This window comes from Rhinopithecus roxellana, chromosome 16 (assembly GCF_007565055.1).
Source record: "Rhinopithecus roxellana isolate Shanxi Qingling chromosome 16, ASM756505v1, whole genome shotgun sequence".
Taxonomy (NCBI): Eukaryota; Metazoa; Chordata; class Mammalia; order Primates; family Cercopithecidae; genus Rhinopithecus; species Rhinopithecus roxellana.
The window spans coordinates 114,031,156-114,053,729 of record NC_044564.1 but is presented as its reverse complement, the minus strand read 5'-3'; the positions used below and the strand labels follow the sequence as shown (position 1 = coordinate 114,053,729).

General features: G+C 41.8%; 1 protein-coding gene across 3 annotated transcripts in view; it reads right to left on the bottom strand.

The window, feature by feature from the left end:
- KIAA1958 (KIAA1958 ortholog) overlaps positions 1–13,195 on the bottom strand; it is a 170,628-nt gene extending 157,433 nt beyond the window's left edge. For 2 of the 3 annotated variants that reach the window (XM_030919209.1, XM_030919207.1), the window contains exon 1: positions 12,904–13,085. The gene's annotated coding sequence lies outside the window, so the exon portion shown is untranslated. Of the gene's footprint in view, positions 1–12,903 lie in introns of all 3 variants that reach the window. The other variant, XM_030919208.1, reaches the window with a different exon arrangement.
- Positions 13,196–22,574: the final 9,379 nt, after the last annotated feature.

Here is a 22,574-nt window from a genome sequence, read left to right as displayed (position 1 = left end):
GTGCAAGGACATGCTTATTTCTCAAGCCAATAGTATGTTCTTAGATGACTAAATAAAGTAACTGTAAAATATCTATTTGATAATTAACAGGAAAGCATCAAATAAAAATAATACTAAGCTAACCACGGTGGCTCATGTGTGTAATCCCAGCACTTTGGGAGGTCAAGGCAGGAAGATTGCTCAAGCCCAGGTGTTCGAGACCAGCCTGGGCAACACAGTGAGACCTTATCTCTAAAAAAAAAAAAAAAGAAAAGAAAAAAATTAAATGGTATTAAGGTTAATTAACAGAATAAATTTTGACACCAAAAAATAATTTGTAAAGCCACGTATGGTGTTTTGCCTGTAATCCCAGCACTTTCAGAGGCCAAGGCAGGCAGATCACTTGAGGTCAGGAGTTCGAGACCAGCCTGGCCGACTTGGCGAAACCCCATCTCTACTAAAAATACAAAAATTAGCTGGGCATGGTGGTGCACACCTGTAATCCCAGCTACTCAGGAGGCTGAGGCACAAGAATCGCTTGAACCAGGAGGTGGAGGTTGCAGCGAGCTGAGATTGCACCACTGCACTGCAGGCTGGGCGACAGAATGAGAGACTGTCTCAAAAATAATAATAATAATAATTTTATTATGAATATATACTTTTCAATGGATATATTCATATTCATTAACAAAATTCAAAAGGAAAATATTTCTAAGACTACACTATCATATGACCCAAACTTTTAAAGCAGAACATTCCTTAAAATGCTGCTGTGAAGGTAAAACGGGAGTACCTTCAGCTAAAATTTCACAGATATCTTCAAAGGCTATTTACTATAGAAAACTATATGGAAGTTTCTAAAAAAACTAAAGACAGAACTACCACAGTAACCCAGTAATCCCACTACTGAGTGTTTATCCAAAGAAAAGAAAACCAGTGTATCAAAGAAATCAGTGTATCAAAGAGATGATCTGCACCACCACGTTTATTGTAGCACTTTCACAATAGTTAAAACATGGAATCCAACCAAATGTCCATCAATCGATTCATGGATAAAGAAAATGTGGTGTAAACATACACAATGGAATACTATTCAACCATAAAAAGGAAAGAAATCCCACCATTTGCCACAACATGGATGAGCCTGGAGGACATCTATCAAGCAAAATAAGTCAGGCACAGAAAGATAAATGCCACATGTTCTCACTCATATGTGCGAGTAAATTTTTTTGAGCTCATGGAAGTAGAAAGTAGAACTGTGTGTATTAGAGGCTGGGAACAGCAAAGGGAGAGGAGTGGATAGAGGCTAGTTAACAGATACAAAATTACAGCTAGATAGGAATGGGCTCTGGTTCTGTAGCACTGTAGGATGAATATGGTTAACTATTATTTATTGCATATTTTCAAAAGGCCAGAAGAGAGGATTTTGAATGTTCCCAACACAAATAAATAATAAAATGTTTGAGGTTATGGGTGTCCTAATTACCTAATTTGATCATTATACGTTGTATACACACATTGAAATATTACTCTGTATCCCAAAAACATGTAGAATCATTACATCTCAACTAAAAATAAAAGGGGGAAAAATCACTCTACACATAAAATTTATGCATTTTATGTAAGTTATACCAACATAAAAGAAACTTTAAAAGGCTGTTTAAACAAGATTTTGGTAAATCCATTAATTTTATGGATTTGTATGTTGGATTGATTGATCCTTCCTTGAATTGGCTGTAGTAAACTAGATTAAACTTATTGTAAAACTTCAGAGTTGAAAAAGTTAAGCGAATTTTCCAGGGAGGGAAAAGAAAAATTTCTCTGTATCAGCTTGGGTTCATCCAGATGCCAGAAAAGGATTCCTTTGGCAGATTTCTAAAAACAACTGAACCGCCACCTTTACTTAAGCTATGTTTAAAGAACATCTTTACTAAAAATGATTTTAATCTTAAGTTTTCTCCAGGAGATAAACTTTAGTTATATGGTAAATTCACTAATGTAGAACTCCTTGTTTTCAGAAGATGTCAGATAAAGAAAGTCAATAACTGTACCAGAATTGTCATGAAAATGTTAACAACCTTAGTCATTTAGAAAAGAATTAATTAAACTCCCTGCAACAAATATGTATTGGCTTATCACTATAAATCAGATACACTAGAAAAGCTATTACTAATCAGATTATTGCGTATCTTACCCTTTCTTGCCTGATGGTATTTGTCCCCTTTGATTAATTGGGAAAATAAGTCTTCCAATATAACAACAAAAAAAACTACTTAAAAATAAATAAAGGACTCCTAAGCAAGCAAGACAACAGATTCAAATCTAATCATATGAATATGTTAGAAATGTTGGGGGGGGTAGTGGAGAGGATGGTAGAAACAGAAACCTAAAAAGGTGATAAAACTGTATTGAACCTACACAAGTGAATACCACTGAAACTGGAAATCTGAATAAGAGTGGTGGATTTTATCGATGTCAGTGTACTCATTTGCTAGGGCTGCCATAACAAAATACTACAGACTGGGTGCCTGAAACAACAGAAGTTTATTTTCTGACAATTCTGGAGGCTAGAATTCTAAGATCAAAGTGTTGGCAGGCTTGGTTTCTTTTGAAGCCTCTCTCCTTGGCTTGCAGATGGCCTCCTCTTTGCTGTTTCCTTTACAGAGTTTTTTCCCCTGTGTGCATGTCCCTAATGTCTCTTTTTGTGTCCAAATTTCCTCTTATAAGGACACCACACTGGATTATATTAGGGCCCACTCCAACAACCTTATCCTAACTTAATCACCTTTTTAAATGCCCTAGCTTCTAAATACAGTTACATTAAGGTACTGGAGGGTTGGGGCTTCAACATACGAATTTGCAGGGACACTACTCAGCCCATAAACCGTCAATATCCTGGTTGTAACATTATAATTTGCAAAATGCTACCACTGGGGGAAGCTGAGCAAAGCATGCAAAGAACCTCTCTGTATTATATCTTACAACTGCAAGTGGATCTACAATTATCTCCACAGGAAAAATAAAAACACCCACAGATAAGAGGATAACAAAATAGGTGGACAATAACAAAAGACAAAATGTTCAACAATATCAGGTGATAGGACAGTCCTATGGACACCAGATAAGTAGGCAGGGCTAAAACGCCCACAAAAATAGAACCTACACAGAATAAGCAACTGAGCAGATGAAGGCACAAAAAGGAGAGTTCTAGTGAGTCTAAGAGCTGGGAAAGAAGAAATTACCATCAAAAAGAGAGGATCCTTTTTAAGTGAAATTGTATCCAAGAACAACCAGTAAAGTTTCTGAGTTTCTGGGGGAGAATGCAAGACCATGAGAACCTAAGAGGCTTTAGGAAGAACACTGTGGACTAGAATCCAAATCAAACAAAGAGGCAGGAGTGGGAATAAAGGAAAGAGATACCCAAAGAAGGTTAATCTCAGAGAACATCACAGAGGAGGCCACATCAACACTGAAATATACACTCAGAAAAAGGCAGCAATAAGTGAACTTGCTTATATTTTACAATTTCACAAACAGAACCCACTTATGTAACCAGCAACCAGTTCAAGAAACAGAACCTTTCCAGCAGCCCAGAAGCCTCTACTTTCTCTGTTCTCGCCAATACTCCCCCAAGGGTAGCCCCTATTCTGGCTTCTAACAGAACAGAATGATTCTGCCTGCTTGAGGACTTTCTATAATATGCAGGCATACAGTATAAACTCTGCTCTGTCTGGCTTCTTTAGCTCAACATATGTCTGTGAGATTCACACATACTACTGCATGCAGCTGTAGACTGTTTATCATTCTCATTGCTCTACAGTATTCCGTTGTGTAAATATACCATGATGTATTTATTCAATCTGAGTCAGTTTAATATTGCTGTATAACAAATCACCTAAAAATTTAGTGGCTTCAAACAACAATTTCTTGTTTCTCACAATTGTATGTTTTCTGGGTAGTTTCTCCTCTGGCTTTACCTGGACTTGTTCATGTGGCGACTTTTAGCTGGAAGGAAGGTCAGCTAAACTATAAAGTCAAAGATGACCTCACTCACAAGTTTGTCAGTAAGTACTGGTCATTGGCTGGGCACCACGATTCTCTTCCATGTAACCTCTCCTACTCCAGGACATCCTTATACAGTGGTCTCAGGACATTATTCCCCGGAGTACATAAGCACTGATCAAGCTTGTGTTGCATAATGCTTGCTAATGTCCAACTGGCCAGAGCAAGTTACACAGCCAAAGTCAGACTCACTGTGGAAGGGAACAACAATGACTGATGGCCATTTGGACAGATTTCAGTTTGGAGCAATGACAAATGTGCTATGAGCATTCTAGTCCATATATTTGGGGAGTATGGATCATAGAGTAGAACTACTGAGTCACAGGACTTGCAGCATATGTCCAGCTTTAGTAGATACAGCCATAGAGCTTTCCAAATTGTTGTACCACTTTACATTTCCATTCCAATTTACACTTCGAATAGCAGAGCAGGAGAATTTCAGCTACTCTACATCCTCATACTTGGTATTTTTTATGTTTCTCATTTAGCCATTCTAGTGAGTGTACAATGGTACCTCATTTTTGTTTTAATTGAGTGGCCATATTTTTAAAATACTCCAGCTAAGCAACAAAGGAGAAAATCTTCAAACCATAAAAGCAGGAAAACTATATTTGCCAATTTCCACCTCCATCACAGAAACCTTCTCCAAAAGTACAGGTAAGACCATCTAATTTAAATATGACCAAGAGAGAACAATTAAAAAGTACAGTAAGAAAAAAGATGAGAACTGTAACATATTTCAAAATGAATAAGAGGAATTAAGAAAATAGCCAGACACAGTGCCTCATGCCTGTAATCTCAGCACTTTGGGAGACCAAGGCAGGAGGATCACGAGCCCAAGAGTTCAAGACCAGGCTGGGCAACACAGTGAAACCCATCTTTCCAAAAAAAAAAAAAAAACTCAGCTGGTAGTGATGGCACACATCCATAGTCCTAGCTACTTGGGAAGCTGAGGTGGGTGAATTCCTTGAACCTTGGATGACAGAGAAAGGCCCTGTCTCAAAAAGAAAAAGGGGAAAAAAATTTTTAAATGATAGAAGCTATGGAAGAACAGCATAGATCAGAAATTGAAAAACTAAAAAACGAATCTTGCCAGATAACAAGAGGATGTACAATAAGAAATGACAAAGTTCATGACAGAATAGGAAAGAAAAAACTCAGAAAGGAAGTGAAAACTAGCAAGAACATTAAACTTAATAGATAGATACCAACAGGTGCAGTGGCTCATGTCTGTAATCCCAGCACTTTGGGAGGCGGAGGCAGGTGGATCATTTGAGCCCGTGAGTTTGAGACCAGCCTGGGCGACACGGTGAAACCCTGTCTCTACAAAAAATACAAAAATTAGTAGGGCATGGTGATGCACATCTGTAGTCCCAGCTACTTGGGTTAAACTGGGAGGATCACCTGAGTCCAGAGATGTTGACACTGCAGTAAACCACAACGGTGACACAGCACTCCAGCCTAGGTGACAGTGAGACTGTTTCAAAAAACACAGAGAGAGAGACATAGATACCACGGAAGATACATTGAAGGCACTAAAGCATAAAATAGAAAAAATAAAAAATAAAAATAAAGCAAATATAAAAAATAAGAAAGAATAATATTAAGGTATAGATATAAGAAGATCCAACATACATATAATAGGAGGCCCAAAAGAGAGAAAACGAAAATAATGGAACACTACTAAAAAACTATAATTGATGAAAATATGAAAAAACATTTAGGCCAATATAATAGAATACACTGTGTATCTAGGAGAATTAGCAGGAATGGCTAACAGACATTCTAGTAAAATTATTGGCTTTAAAGATGAATAAAAAGCCCTTGGGTATCTAGGCAAAAAGATAAAATTAAAGAAAGAAAATCATACTGGTATTAGCGTTTGACAACACATTTTACCAGAATAGAATAGGACTCAGCAAACTAAGGCCCATGGACCAAATCCAGCCCACTGCCTGGTTCTGTAAATTAAGTTTTATTGGAAGTCATGCTAGTTCATTTACACACTATCTATAGCTGCTTTTGCAATGCAATGGCACAGTTAAGTAATTGGGGAACCTATGACCCACAAAACCTAAGACAATTATTATTTGGTCTTTTACAGAAAAAGTTTGCCAACTCCTGCAGGAGAGTAACATTTTTAAAGATACTTGAGGAGAAAAAAAATGTGAGTCAAGTATTTTTATTCAGTCAAAGTGACCTTGAACTATAAAAGCCACAGATAAACAGTGTTAAATATGAAAGGCAAGGGATACATTTCACATGAGCCACTTATAAGAATTCAATGAACTTCGGACTACTAAATGATTACAGAAGCTTTACCATAAGGACTTCTGTTGCACACTGAATACATTTAACTGTAAAACTAAGACTAACGCAAAGGTAACACAGTAGCACGATTCACATGTGGCAAACAGACAGAACTGATAAATCTAAGGGAACAAGAACTGACTGACCCAGGGGCTTGATTATGTATGGAAAATGGGATTAGAAGAATAAAGAAGGAATCAGACATAACTCCTAAACTTCTGGACTGGGAAAATGGATTGAAGGTGGTACCAACTCACTGAGCTAGGGAATAAAAGAAAAGACACAGATTTGAAGAGGACAGTAAGTCAGGGGCATATTGAATGTGAAATGTTTGTGGAAAATTAAGTGAATATATCCAGTCATAGTAGGACACAAAGATGTGGATTTCAGGAGAAAAGCCCTGACTAGATATTAGATTCAGGAATCATCAGACATGTGTGAAAAGACCAAATAATGCGTAACTTACCATGAGAGCAGCAAGACAAATAGCTGAAAAAAAAAAAAAAAGGCACCAAAAGAAACAAGTCCTCAGAACTCGGAAGAAAATAACAGCATTAGTGCTTCCACTGAATTTGGCCACGATAATATTCTCTAGTATTCCAAAACAACTATTAAGAATTTTGGCCAGGCACAGTGACTCAGGCCTGTAATCCCAGCACTTCGGGAGGCCCAGATAGGAAGATATCATGAGCCCAGGAGTTCAAGACCAATCTGAGCCACACAGGCCTCATCTCTACAAAAAAAAAAAAAAAGTTAGCTGGGGGCTGGGCGTGCACCTGTGATCCCAGCTACTCAGAAGGCTGAGGTGAGAGGATTGCTTGAGCCCAGGAGGTTGAGGCTGCAGTGAGCTGTGATCACATTACTGCACTCCATCCTGGGCAACAGAAAAAGATCCTGTCTCAAAAAAAAAAAAAAGGATTTTGTACTTTAAGTCATTCAAAATAAAGCATTTAAAAATAATGAATACGAAGAGTGAAAAAACAAAAAGCCTTTATCTATTTTTAATGACTATATATAGAGCTGATCATACTGCTATGTATTTGGGCCTGGGACTCAAGGGACAAATTGACAACAGAGTAAGAAAGACATAAAAGATGAAACCGCTACAAAATTCCACATGTGGAGTGAGGTATGTATGTACATATGTAGGGAGGCAGGTATATATGGGTGAAAGGCAGTAGGTAGAGGGGTGGACTGTGTTACGGGATAAACTGGATTCCTCTCGAATTCATCTGTTCACATCCTAAACCCTGGTACCTCAGAAATGTGACTTATAGGAGAAGTAAAGCCTGGAATAGAGGTAATTAAGGTAAAATGAAGTCATATGTGTGGGCCCTAATCCAATATAAGTGATGTTCTTAAGAGAAAATTAGGACATACACATACACAGAGGGAAAACCAAACGAAGACACCTTAGGAAGACAGCTATCCATCAGCCAAGAGACGGACTTTAGAAGAACCCAACCCTGCCAACACTTTGATCTTATACTTCTAGCCTCCAGAATTGTCAGAAAATAAATTTTTGTTGTTTAAGACAACCAGCCTGTGATTCTTTGTTATGGTAGCCCTAACAAATTAATACAAGCTGAGAGGAAGAAGTAGTCCTAGCTGGTTAAGAATTCACACATATTGTCAACTCCGTCCCACAAATATGAAGTACTATAACAGAAAAAACGGTAGCGCTTTTGATACATGGTGATAATGCCTTAAATCACACAAGGAAAATATTTTTTAAATAATTAGTATTTCCAGAGGAAAATATAAGAAAAAACTGAAAGGATATAATATTTGCAATTAAAAAAGGGCAGAAAAGGTTAAAGTAGTATCAGTTTTGAAGAAAACCAAGAATAAAAAGAGAAGTCAAGCAAGATGTATCCTATGCGTGAAATGAAAGTTAACCAAAGAGTAAATGAATCATCTAAAAACAACCCAGCAAAGCAAGGGAAAGCAATGGAAGCAACTTTGGATAATTATTTAGAATTAAAAAGAGTTGTATGTATTTTATTAATGTTTAGTTAATGAATTCCTTGATGATTAACAAAAAACATTTTCAGGCCTCAAGTGAAAATATATTTCCAGTAGGATTTAATGGAACTTTGGTTCTTTGCAGGTTTCTTAAGGAAAAAAAAAAAGAACAAAAAAAAACAGCTAATAATCACTAGCCATTCCATACATATTAGTTTTTGTCCTATGTCTGGAGCTAAAGAGCCCACAGATTTCCAGAGGAGAGTAAGGTGGAGGAGAAAGCTATTCTCTAACTTGCAGCAACCAAGGGGGGACTTGCTCCCTGGTGCCAGGTTGGCCAAAGTTCATGCGGAGAAGAAAAAAGGCTAGAATAGAAATTCAGCATTTTATGGTAAGATTTTTAACGTTTTTAAACATTGCTTCAACGTTTTAACATCTTCCTAAACTTTCTTAAAGTTATGGCTGGACGTGATGGTTCACAGCTATAATCCTAGCACTTGGGAGGCCAAGGCAGGACGATCATTTGAGTCCAGGAGTTCAAGACCAGCCTGGGCAACACCACAAGACCCCATCTCTACAAAAAATAAGAAAAATTAGCTGAGTGTGATGGCACGTGCCTGTAGTCCCAGCTACTTGGGAGGCTGAGATATGATCCCTTGGGCCCAGGAGTTTGAAGACGCAGTAAGCTATGGTTGCACCACTGTATTCTAGCGTGGGTGATAGAGTTATGACCACATCTCTAAAAAACACAATGTTATATCTCATGTCAAAGTTATATAATTTCTCTTTTGATACATAATGTTACTTCCTTTCAGTATAACAATATCACAGTTGTCCTAGACCGGGATTCTTTGCTTTCTATATTATTTTCAAGTGTGACAATATGTTTCTGAAATACATCTTCTTAGTCACTAGAGCCATTAGCATTACCAGTATGAACACTAATGGTGAAAAAGCTCTCCAACTGTTTTAAGTGTAAGACTTTGCAAAACAAACTTGAATACGGCTGCATAATTTGCCTTTCTCCAGAAAAGCCTATTAAACGTTGTTGGCATTGGATATAAAATCAAATTCAAAAATTTGCATTTTCAGTACTTTTGGTTTCTTGACCTTTATTTGAATTTGAGACTAAGCTTTACCAAACAACAGAATTTACACAGTAACTAGCCAACCACAGTCCTCATTATGGAATCTATGCAGTGCATTTGTTACCTAGGAAACGGACCAGAGCACAGGCAGAGTGCAATTTCAGTCTAGCAAAAGAATTCTCCAATCATGCTAGTAAATAAAGTCCATAAATCAACTAATCAGAAGCAAAGTCAAGAAGTATCACATAAGAGTCAAGCTCAATGGAAACTTTTTTAAAGGAAAAGAAACCTGTGGGGCTTCCTCAGGCAACTATGGAGATCTCTGAAGTAAATATTATGAGCAGGTTTCTTTACAAACACAAACTGTCAGAAAATAAACTGTTCAAAATAAATGGCTTCTCTCCAATCTTCAGCTTCTCTATTTTTGACAGTACTTAAGAGAAAAAGCTTCTTTAGAGCCAGCCTCATACATCTGGTACCAGAATATTAATCCAAGAATGAAATCTGCATTTTCGGCGAGCAGCATGGGGTTGGTGCTGTTGTTAAACAATGCAGGATGATGACAACGGCTGGAACGAGAGGTCACTGTCCACACCTCTCACAGCGGGACCTGCTTCCCCACTAGGCTACAAAAAAATGTTAAAAAGAGACTTGAAAGTCACAGATCTATCACAAAGATAAAATTGTTACTTTTCAGCTTTCCATTTATTACTAATGAAAACACTAGTCATTTGAGCATTCTAGTTAACATAAAGTGTCCATTTTAAGCTTCCTGTAATGATACCACATTGATAACCAATAAACAGGAAAATGCTAGAAAAGTTGATGGATTTTAAAGCCTATCAAATTTAACTGTGGACGGCTTAGTGTTGTTTTAAAAAGAGAAGTTGGTAAATGTCAGCTATATTTAAAAATCCAGTTTTATACAAATTCAAATTTTCTGGAAGTAGCACGTATTTGTCAAAACAAATGAAAAAATTTCAAACATGAAAAATGAAAAATAATTTATATGCCTTCCTGAACACCAACTTACCAGAAAGAAAATCAGTTGAAAATACGTAAGGTTCTCTGGAATGCTTCTGATTACACTAAAATATTATTGCTAATTATACAAAAACAAAAAATTAGTATCTACATTATCAGTCAAAAAAACACACAAAAACATAAACAAAACTAGGGTGTTATCTTTTAGCCAGCCCACATAAAGACTACACTGATGATCTCAGAAAACATTTAGGCACAACTACAACTTTGCCAAAACCATTCTCAGTACAGGCCACACTCTGTTAATGCTTAGTTACACAGTGACTCTTTGTTAAATCTTATCACTACCACTGACAGCCTTGTAAATATACAAATAAGCAATTCAATTGTTAGCTTATCTTTTTTTAATACTTTAAAGAGCTAAGGAAGAGTATGTATATCTAAGTGCTGAAATTCTGAGAGTGGTCTAGAACTCCATTCACGGATTCGCGATAAAGCCTGACCAAATTTCAATACCTCTCCTCTTTGGGCTATTACTATGAATGGAGAGGGACAAGGAACGCTAGTCAAGGGCCTACCGGAGCCACATACTGAGCTCTGTGCCTCCGTGCAGAATTTAAATTCATTTACCTAATGCAGACTGGAAGTCAAAGCAGAAACCAGTAAAATTTTGTCAACTAAAAGGGATTGGCTTGATCACTGCTAGGTTTTAAGTAATGTGTGTATAAATGTACACTCCAGGCATTTACAGTATTAGGCATGCAATAATATTAATCTGTTTAACTGGGGCAAGAATCTAGGATAAATTTTTCTCCTAGAAAAAAACCACTATTTTAAGCATACTAAACTTCTTATAATGACAAAAATCAGTTTGTCTAAAAAAAATGCATTAAATTGTACAGTTTTCTAAATTTTAAACCTTAATGAAAATTTAAATAATACATAATTTTCCACGTTTTTCCTTCAAGTTTAGATGATAATGCTTTTTGTTTTTTTAGGAAAACCTCCATTTTCTACATATGACTGTCTATATAATTGTATGCATGGCCCCCAAAACTGCTTCGTTTTTTTAATTTCCTGGGTAACTGTCAAACTTAAGTTTGTCAATATAAATTCTCACACGGGGGGGCAAAAAAGAGTTTCCAGAACTGAGCAGTAGATTGAGATTAATACAGTTATAAATCCATACCTGCATATTAAAAATCTGAATCTGTAAAATTTATTTTCTGGTTGCTTATTCAACCTCGTTTATCATTTGAATATCTACAAATACACAGCAACCGTTAATGAAGAAACTTAGCTAGCTAATCAAATAAGACAAAACAGAAACATCACCCTACAGTATTTTTCAAAACACGGTATCCATATCCATGCACAACCGAATCGCTGGGTTATATACATAGAATAAAATAGGAAAAGCACAATCCTAGGGGAAAAACTCAATTCTGACATTCATGATCTCATGGGTTGTGAAAGATGTCATATTTTAAATCAGTAGAAATAAAGGCTTCAGCCTGAACGGAAAGCTCGATCATTGTTTATTGCTCTCCAATTTAACCTCCACCATGCAAGCTGTCACTACCTGACCGGCTTGTTAACTGTTTATTTCGTCGGGAGAGGATTCCGTCTTGAGAATCCTAACAAGTCCGGGAAAAAACAAAACTTTACTCCTCAACTTCAACACACACACACACACTAAATATACATAACTGTAAAAATCACAGCCATGTTCATTTTTTTAAAGTCTCCATCTAAAACCTTAAAAAAAAAAAAAAAAGACTTGAGGGAATCAAAAACATTCTTTGATTCTGGTTTGACGTTGCTCAGTCCAACCTCCTCCTACCCAGGGGAATACATTTCTCGATGTATTTGATAACAAACACAAATCACTGTGCGCAGCCTCAGATGGGGGTGGGGGACGGAAGAGCCTTTTGGAGAAAGCCCTCCTCCGTTAGAAACAATAAATAAGGGAGCGAAGCCATGCACGTTCCTTCACACACGCCCCAAACGCACCTCGGCGAGCCTCCCGAGAAGGGAAACTAGTGGGGCAGAGCCCTGAACCACCTCTCTTTCTCCATAAGCATCTCACGACTTGGAAACTAAGAGGACAGATCTTTTCTTCCTCCTTCCCGCCCTCCTTCCCACCTCCGACAGACCCAAGAGCAGAAGCAGGGGTGCCAGCCCCACGCACTGCGCCTGCAGCCGCCGCTGAGACCCGAGCTGCCGGGCGGCGGGGAGGCCCGGGGCAGGCGGACCGGAGCCGCCGCCGGGGGTCTCTGCGCCTTGCACCCTCAAGCCCGGCTCTGCCGACGAGCGGACGCCCGGGTCCCTGCCCTCGCTCCGGCCTCGCTCCCCCGAGAGGAGACAAAAGGAAGGTTCAGCCGGGTCACCGCGCGGCCGCTGACGGGGAAGCAGAGTCGACCCCGGCGCGGCCGCCCCCCACACAAAGGGGCTCCCCACCTGGGTCGCGGCGTCGGCGCGCTCGTCCCCGCCCAGCGCGCGGGCTCTCACCCACCTGCAGGTGTCTGTGCGTCTGTCCATAGGAACGCGGGCGGCGGGGGGGGGCCTGCGGGAGCCGGGCAGCCCGGGCTGGACGGGGCGGGCCGGAGGGGCGCGAGGGCGGGAGGAAAGCGGCCGGAGGACCGGGCACCGAAGGCAAAAGGCGCGGGGAAGGCGCCCGGCGGGCGGCGGACCGAGGCGCGGGGCGGGGGGCGGGGGCGCCAGCCTGGCTCGGCCGACCGGCGCGCGCCGCTCCGTGCGCCCCGAGCTCCGCGCGCCCGGCTCGGAGCGCGGCGGGCGGGCAGGGGGCGGGGCGCGGGCGGGCCGGGGCGGGGCCGGCGAGCGGGGCGGGGGCTCGGACCTGGGGCTCCAGCCGGCACCGGAAACGCGCCGTGGTCGGCGAGACCCACAGGAAGTGTGTAACGACACCTCCTACAGCACGCACCAAGCTCGCCGTCGTTGCTGTCCGGAGGAGGTGTAGACCGAGCCTCCTGCTGCACACACGCGCGCACGCGGCGGCTGGCGCGCTGCCCCTGGAGGTTTGGAGCAACCGGTCCTCCGCGCGCACGAGCTCAGTCCCTGCTGCCCCGACAGGTGTGGAACCCGCCATCCCCGCTATGGTCCGAGGAAGTGTGCAACACCGCCCCCTGCTACACGTCCTGGGCCCGCGGTCCCCGATGCCTCCCGGAGCTCTGTGCACCTCCACTGAAACGCAAGGAGCAGACAGAACCTACACCGTCCGTGAGGTGTGTGATTCCCCTTATAACGCATTGAGTAGAGTCACCTCTCCACCCAGGGATGTGCGTTAAGACTTTCCACCGAGATGCTATGTACAGCCCACAGTCACCGCTGCCCCGTCAAGGTGCCCATCATCCCCCTATAACACACACACACCCCTATCCCATCGAGGGAGCGGGGATGCTTAATGACACCTGAAATACACTAAAACTAGGTCCTCCAGCAAACCCAGGGACACAAGAACACCACCTACACGACTCAGCACAGCAAAGCTGAAGCTGTTCTTACTAGGTGCTACCAGGCTTGGTCCACCTTTATTTTACCTAACACTTACGTAGTACATGCTGTGTGCCCACAGTTTGCACTGAGTACTTAGCGAATATTAATTTATTTAATCCTAAGAACTCTAAACAGTGGGTGCTATTAATACTGCCATTTTATGGATAAGGATTAACATTGCCATTTTATGGATATGGATGAGGCACAGAGAAATTAAGAAATGTGTTCAACATCACATATATAGTAGCTAGAGGAGCCTGGATTCATTCCAGACAGTCTGGCTTCAGAGTCTGCTCTTAACTCCCTTTCTATTTACAGCACTGACCATCTCCAAAACAGTAATCATGGTAATAAATAACATTTATACCATATCTGATTGGCCTTAGTGCCCACATCTTGGCCTCATCTCACCTGTGACAGGCATACCCCAGTCACTTGTACCCTTGGAGTGGATAAGGGAAGAGAAGAATATTTTTGAGGCAGAAAAAGAGGCTAACTTCTTAGCAAAGGAGAAGATATCCAGGGTCGCCCAGAATCCAGGCAGGTAACTTCATTGCCACATCAAGCATGTTCTCTCCTTTAGGGTGGCTTCTGCCAACCCCTCCATCTCTAGAGCTGATTCAGGTTGATGTTCTTAACACTTTCCTCTATCAGCACTCTTCCAGGTCTAGGCTGAAATTTGAAATCTGTGTAAACTTTGATACAAACAAAAAAGACCAAAAATGACAAGCCCCTAGTTAATTGCTGCATATTCTAAAGATGGGATCTTGTGGAGAAATTGGAACTCTTATGCAATGCTGGTAGGAATGTAGATGGTACCACCACTATGCAAAAGTGTGGAAGTTCCTTAAAAAACTAAAACTAGAGCTACCATATGATCCAGCAATCCCACTTATGGGTAAGTGTCCAAAAGAATTGAAAGCAGGATATCGAAGAAATATTTGCACACTCATGTTCATTGCAGCACTATTCACAATAGCCAAGAGGTTGAAGCAGCCCAAATGTTCATCAACAGATAAATAGATAAATGAAAATGTAATATATACATATAATGGAATATTATTCAGCCTTAAAAATGAAGGAAATCCTATCACAGGCCACAACATAGATGAACCTTGAGGATGTTGTGCCAAGTGCAATAAACCAGTCACAAAAGGACAAATACTGTTATGATTTGACGTATATGAGGTATGTAGAGGTATGTAAATTGTGTGATTATGTCAAACTCGTGGAAACAGACAGTAGAATAGTGGTTGCTAGAGGGTAGAGGGAGGAGAAAATGGTGATATAGTGTTCACTGGGTATAGAGTTTCAATTTTGCAAGATGGAAAAGTTCTAGAGATGTTACACAATAATGTAAATATAACACCACTGAACTGTACACTTAAAAGTAGTTACAAAGGTACATTTTAAATTGTTTTTGCCACAATTAACTTTAAAAAAAATCTAATTTTATTCGTTTAAAGGATATTTCATTATAATGAATTTTTTTAATGATGCAGGCATCCAACCATGATGAGGTACCTTGCTGAACAAACTAACTCTGCCACTGAGAACTGTAAAAGCTGTTTAAAAAAATAAATAAGTCTGTTTAAAACAATTGGAGAGCAACCCTGTCATCCAAGGCTTGAGAGTCCAAGAGCCCCCAGGAAGAAGGGAAATACTTTGAAGTGAGTCCTGCATTCTCAGCCACTCTTCCTTCTCAGGGCATTGTTGATTTGTGTCTAGGAGTGTGGAAGTCAGAAAGAAGCACCCTAGAGCTTACTGGCAGTCTTGTTGGCCTGGTGATACAAAATTTGGAGTCAAGTCTATTAAGGCTGCTAGGACTTGAGAAACCAAGATCCCAGATAAAGCAATCACAGTAAACCTAATGGGTTGGCTGAGGGCCATAATCCCGGCACTTTGGGAGGGTGTGGCAGGAGGATTGCTTGAGACCGGGAGTTTGAGACCACCCTGAGTAACATAGTGAGACCCCCATCTCTACAAAAAGAAAAAAAAAAAATTAGCTAGGCGTGGTGGCCCACATCTCCAGTCCCAGCTACTCAGGAGAAAGAAAGAGAGTGAGAGAAAGGAGACCTGTGGGATTATGCTTTTATTAGGTCCATAGGCATTATGCCCTTAAAAAAACCATATGCACAAAGGAGGGGAACTTATTTCCAAGACTCTGTTGTTGACCATTAAGTTTTTGTGGTGTTCTGTTTTGTTTTGAGACAAGGTCTCGCTCTGTCGCCCAGGCTGGAGTGCAGTGGCATGATCTCAGCTCACTGCATCCTCTACCTCCCTGCCTCAGTCACTCCTCCTGCCTCAGCCTCTTGAGTAGCTGGGACTAGAGATGTGGGCCACCATGCCCAGCTAATTTTTTTTTCTTTTTGTAGACACAGGGGTCTCACTATGTTACCCAGGGTGGTCTCAAACTCCTGGCCTCAAACAATCCTCCTGTCACACCCTCTGAAAGTGCCGGGATTACAGCCCTCAGTCAACCATTAGGTTTTTTCATGGTCAGCAGCTGAGGGATGTGTTGTGTTTGGGGGTCTATAAGATGAACAAGTGGGCTGTATCAACCACACCAGGAGGGGAAGTTTGTTTTGTTTTTGTTTTGTTTCTTGAGACAGAGTCTTGCTGTGTGGCCCCGGCTGGAGTGCAGTGGCGTGATCTCAGCTCACTGCAGCCTCCTCCGCCTCCCAGATTCAAGTGATTCTCGTGCCTCAGCCTCCCAAGTAGCTGGGATTATAGACGCGCGCCATCCTGCCCAGCTAATTTTTGTATTTTCAGTAGAGGCAAGGTTTCACCATATTGGCCAGGCTGGTCTTGAACTCCTGACCTCAAGTGATCCTCCCACCTTGGTCTCCCAAAGTGTGGGATTACAGGTGTGAGCCACCACACCTGGCCAGAAGCGTAAGTTTTAACGAGGCCAAAGGTGATGGCGGGGGTGGGTGTACAACTGGGTTTCCAAGGACTTAGGCCAGGCCTAAAAATGAATACCAAAGCAGCAACTATATTAAAAAATTTATGACACTGGTACATGCTTCAACATGGGTAAACCTGGAAAAGCTTACAAAGCTATGCGAAAGAAACCAGTCACAAAGGGTCATATATTGTATAATTCCATTTATATGAAGTGTCTAGAATATACAAATCAATAGGGAGAGAAAGTAGACTAATGGTTCCCCAGGGCTGAGAGGTTTCGGTGAAAATGTGAGGTAACTACTACAGAATAAAGTTTCTTTTTGGGGTGATGAAAATATTCTAAAATTGGATGATGTTTATGAAACTCTGATTATACTAACAACTACTGAATTGTACATTTTAATGGGTGAACTGTATGGTATGTGAGTTATTTCTCAATAAAACTGTTTCAAAAAGAAAGCATCAAATACAAATCCTAGGGCAGGCATGGTGGCTCATGCCCCTCATCTCAGCACTTTGGGAGGCCAAGGTGGGAGGATTGCTTGAGCCCAGGAGTTTGGGACCAGCCTGGGCAACAAAGTGAGACCTCGTCGCTACAAAAAAATTTAAAAATTATCCGGGCGTGGTGGCACACGTCTGTAGTCCCAGCTACTTGGAAGGCTGATGTGGGAGAATTGGTTGGTCCTAGGAGCGTCAGGGCCACAGTAAGCTGTGTTGTGCCACTGCACTCCAGCTTGGGTGACAGAGCAAGACTCTGTCTCCAAAAAAAAAGGAAAAAGGAGTCCAATAGAGGGCCCAGTCTGAGGAAGGGGCACAGGTGCCAAGTCCAGCTGTGAAGGTGCCATGGCGTGAAGGTGCCATGTCCAGCAAGAAGAACCCCCTAAAACAGTCCAAGAAGCAGGCCAAGAAGATGGATGAGGAAGATAAGACTTTCAAGCGGAAGCAAAAAGAGGTGCTAAAACAAAATGATTTATCCCAACAATTGCAGAATACAAGTTCCTTTCTTTCATTATTTTTATTTGTTTTGAGACAGAGTCTCACTCTGTCACCCAGCCTAGAGTAAAGTGGATCATAGCACACTGCAGCCTTGACCTCCATGTTCAAGCGATCCTCCCACATCAGCCTCCTGAATAGCAGGGACTACAGGTGGGTGTCGTCATACCCAGCTAATTTTTTTTTCTTTCTTTCTTTCCTTTTTTTTTTTTTTTGAGACGGAGTCTCACTGTGTCACCAGGCTGGAGTGCAGTGGTGCGATCTCGGCTCACTGCAACTTCCACCTCCCAGGTTCAAACAATTCTCCTGCCTCAGCCTCCCAAGTAGCTGAGACTACAGGCACGTGCCATGACACCCAGCTAATTTTTATATTTTTAGTAAAGATGAGGTTTCATCATGTTGGCCAGGATGGCCTTCATCTCTTGGTCTTGTGATCCGCCCGCCATGGCCTCCCAAAGTGCTGGGATTACAGGTGTGAGCCACCACACCCAGCCATACCCAGCTAATTTTTAATTTTTTTTTTTTTTTGTAGAGATGTGGGCTCGCTATATTGCTCAGGTTGGTTTTGAACTCCTGGGCTCAAGTGATCCTCTCACCTTGGCCTTCGAAGTGTTGGAATTACAGGCGTGAGCCACCATGCCCAGCCTAGATGTTCCTTTTAACTGCATATATAATGTTCACTAAAAAAGGCCATATAATTAGCTATAAAACAAGTCTCAAGAAGTTTAAAACGATTGAAGTCACACAAAGTATATTTTCTAACCACCGTAAAGCTAAATTTGAAATCAATTATAGATCAATATCTGGAAACTATGAATATTTGAAAATTAAACATGTTTCTATGTTCCTCATTGAGTAAAGAAGAACTCAGAAGGAAAGTAGGAAAATCTCTCAAAGTGAATGAAAAATTACACAATATATCAAATGTTTGTGGGAAAATGTTAAGGCAGTTCTAAAAGTAAAATTTATGGCTTAAAAGTTTATATCATAAGAAAAAGAAGGCCCAAGAGAATGAACTAACTTTAATCTTCAGAAGCTAAAAGAAAGGACATATTAAACACAAAGTAGAGGAAAACAAATAAGATAGTAGAAATCAACTTAAAACAGGAAACAGACCCCGCTCCAAAAAAAAAAAAAGAAAGAAAATAAAGGAAAACATAGAGTATTTTGTAAAAAATCATTGCCAGGCATGGTGGTTCATACCTGTAATCTCAGCACTTTGGGAGGCCAAGGTGGGTGAATCGCTTGAGCCCAGGAGTTTGAGACCATCCTGGACAACATAGTGAGACCTCGTCTCTACAAAATAAAAATTAAAATATTAGCCAGGCATGGTGGTGTGTGTCTGTGGTCTTAGGTCATCTAGAGGCTGAGGTGGGAGGATCACTCCAGCCCAAGAGTTTGAGGTTGCAGCGAGCTGTGCTCACGCCAGTGTACTCCAGCCTGGGTGAGAGTGAGAATCTGTACTAAAGCTCCATTTACATTAGTCAAGAAAATGGACATTACTAATTTCAAAAATGAAAGAAGGAATTCATAGACATTAAAGTGACAATATAGAATATTGAGGTCACCTTTATGCCGCTAAATTGAACAACTTAAATTCTTTAAGAGACAAAAATGACGAAATGGACTCTAGAAAAAAATACAAATTTGAATAGTTTTCTTTCTATTAAGATATCAAAGCCTGGCCAACATGACAAGACCCACAAAAAAGATTTTTTTTTTTTAAATTAGCTGGCATAGTCACATGCTGCTGAAGTTCTAGCTACTCAGGAAGCTGAGGCAAGAGGATTGCTTGAGCCCAGGGGTTCAAGGATACAGTGAACTATGATTGCTCCACTCCACTCCAGACTAGGTAACACAGCAAGACCCTGTTTGTAAAAAAGAAAAAAAATTGAATTTGCAGTTTAAAACTTTCCCTTAAGGAAAATCTGGCCTGGGTAAATTCACTGAGAAATCTGATAAATTCTGTCAAACTTTTAAGAAAAAATAATGCCGGCCAGGCGCGGTGGCTAACGCCTGTAATCCCCGCACTTTGGGAGGCCAGAGCGGGTGAATCACGAGGTCAGGAGATCGAGACCATCCTCGCTAACACTGAAACCCCGTCTCTACTAAAAATACAAAAAATTAGCCGGGCACGGTGGCGGGTGCCTGTAGTCCCAGCTACTTGGGAGGCTAAGGCAGGAGAATGGCGTGAACCTGGGAGGCAGAGCTTGCAGTGAGCCGAGATCGCGCCACTGCACTCCAGCCTGGGCCACAGAGAGAGACTCCCTCTCGGGAAAAAAGAAAAAATAATGCCAATCTTTCAGAAACTTTTTCAAAATATAAGGGAACACTTCCTAACTCATTTTTTGAGACCACCATTACTCTGAGACCAAAAACAGACAAAGACGTGTCAAGAAAACTACAACCCAGACCGGGCGCGGTGTCTCACACCTGTAATCCCAGCACTTTGGGAGGCCGAGGCGGGCCGAGGTCAGGATATCGAGACCATCCTGGCTAACATGGTGAAACCCCATCTCTGCTAAGAATACAAAAAATTAGCCGGGCATGGTAGCAGGCACTTATAGTCCCAGCTACACGGGAGACTGAGGCAGGAAAATGGCGTGAACCAAGGAGGCGAGCTTGCAGTGAGCGGAGATGGTGCCACTGCACTCCAGCCTGGGCAAGGGAGCGAGACTCCATCTCAAAAAAAAAAAAAAGTATGGCCCCAATATGGACACAAATACAAAATGAATCCGCCAATATATAATTAATACAATATGACTAAATGGGATTTTTCCTAGAAATAATAAAGTTAGCTTTTCACTCAAAAATCAATCATTACATTGTTTCTTCTTATGTAAAATAATAATAATAATTTCTTTTTTTTGAGATGGAGTCTCGCTTTGTTGCCCAGGCTGGAGTGCAATGGCACAATCTCGGCTCACTGCAACCTCTGCCTCCCAGGTTCAGGCTATTCCCCTGCCTCAGCCTCCCGAATAGCTGGGATTACAGGCACGTGCCACCACGCCTTGCTAATTTTTTGTATTTTTAATAGAGATGGGGTTTCACTGTATTAGCCAGGATGGTCTTGACCTCCTGACCTCGCGATCCGCCCGCCTTGGCCTCCCAAACTGCTGGGATTATAGGCGTGAATCACAGCGCCCGGCCAATAATTATTATGGTGTATAGTTGGCCAAGAATCTTTACCATCTTTATATTGACTCAGAATTTAGAAACAGAATTGCCTGGAAAAGAATATCATAAGGAAGATAAAAAGTCTAAAATAAGAGATTTGTGTGCTGTAAGGTTTAAAATCTCATCCCATGTGGGCCCATTATTGAAGCTTTATTAATGTCTTTTGGAGGTGTCATAATTCACTGATTCTTTGCAATCTTTGTGTCCTTGCATTGTTGTCTGAGCATTTAAGAAGACCGCCCCTGGCTGGGCATGGTGACTCACGCCTGTAATCCCAGCACTTTGGGAGGCCGAGGCAGGCAGATCACGAGGTCAGGAGATCGAGACCATCCTGGCTAACACAGTGAAACCCCGTCTCTACTAAAAATACAAAACATTAGCCCGGCGTGTTGGCGGGTGCCTGTAGTCCCAGCTACTCAGGAGGCTGAGGCAGGAGAATAGCATGAACCTGGGAGGCGGAGCTTGCAGTGAGCCGAGATTGTGCCACTGCACTCAAGCCTGGGCGACAGAGCGAGAGTCCGTATCAAAAAAAAAGGAAGAAGACCACCCCCTCTTCTGGCTTATGAAGGTGTTCTTTGGCAGGAATAGACCTTCACTATTTGGCCTGTGATTCTGGAAGGGCCAGCTCCCAGATAAGCTGGAGTGACCCCAGATAGGCAGAGCTTGTTGTGATTTCTCTAGTTGACTGGGCTAATGCCTTTGCTCTGATACTGGATAGAGCTGCTGGCTGGGTACTGCGAGGGCTTTTGGTCAGGTTAGTCACAGGATATATTCCCTAGCCAAGCAATTCTGGTATTTGGGATCTGCAGTTAGGGAAGGCTGCGGGCTGGGATTGGAAGTTAGGTGGAGTCATTGCTTGGGACAAGTGGAATCACAAGTTATGCTCCTTAGAATTGCACAATTGAGGCTGGGTGCGGTCGATAATCCCAGCACTTTGGGAGGCCGAGGCAGGTGGGTCACGAGGTCAGTAGTTCGAGACCAGCGTGACCAACATGGAGAAACCCTGTCTCTACTAAAAATACAAAAATTAGCTGGGCGTGTTGGTAGGTGCGTGTAATCCCAGCTACTCAGGAGGCTGGGGCAGGAGAATCGCTTGAACCCAGGAGGCAGAGGTTGCAGTGAGCTGAGAACATGCCATTGCACTCCAGCCTGGGTGACAAGAGTGAAACTGCATCTCCAAAAAAAAAAAAAAAAAAAAAAAAAAAATGCACAATTGAGGATTGCCTGCCTGTCAGGATGGAACTGTGGGGTAGGCTTTTGACTGAGCTAAGTGGTTGTTTGACTTCTCAGGTCAAGCCAGTCTGGCCCCTTTGCATTTCTGAAATGTTCAGAGGTGAGAGTCTTCCTGCCTGGGTAGGTTGTTAGGTGGGATTTTTGGCTGAGGGCTGGGTAGATCTTCGTTTGGCTTCCTGGGTCAAGCTGGTCTAGCTCCTTCTCTCCAGTGCATGGAGGTGGGAGTTTCCTTGCTTGAGTAGGATTGTTGGGGTGGGCTCTGAGTCTGGGCACAGAGACCAGCTATCTAGGGACTCAAGCTAGCTTGAAATTCCCACCATGCTTCTGAAAGTGACTAGCTCAGTTTTGTGGGTAGGCTTT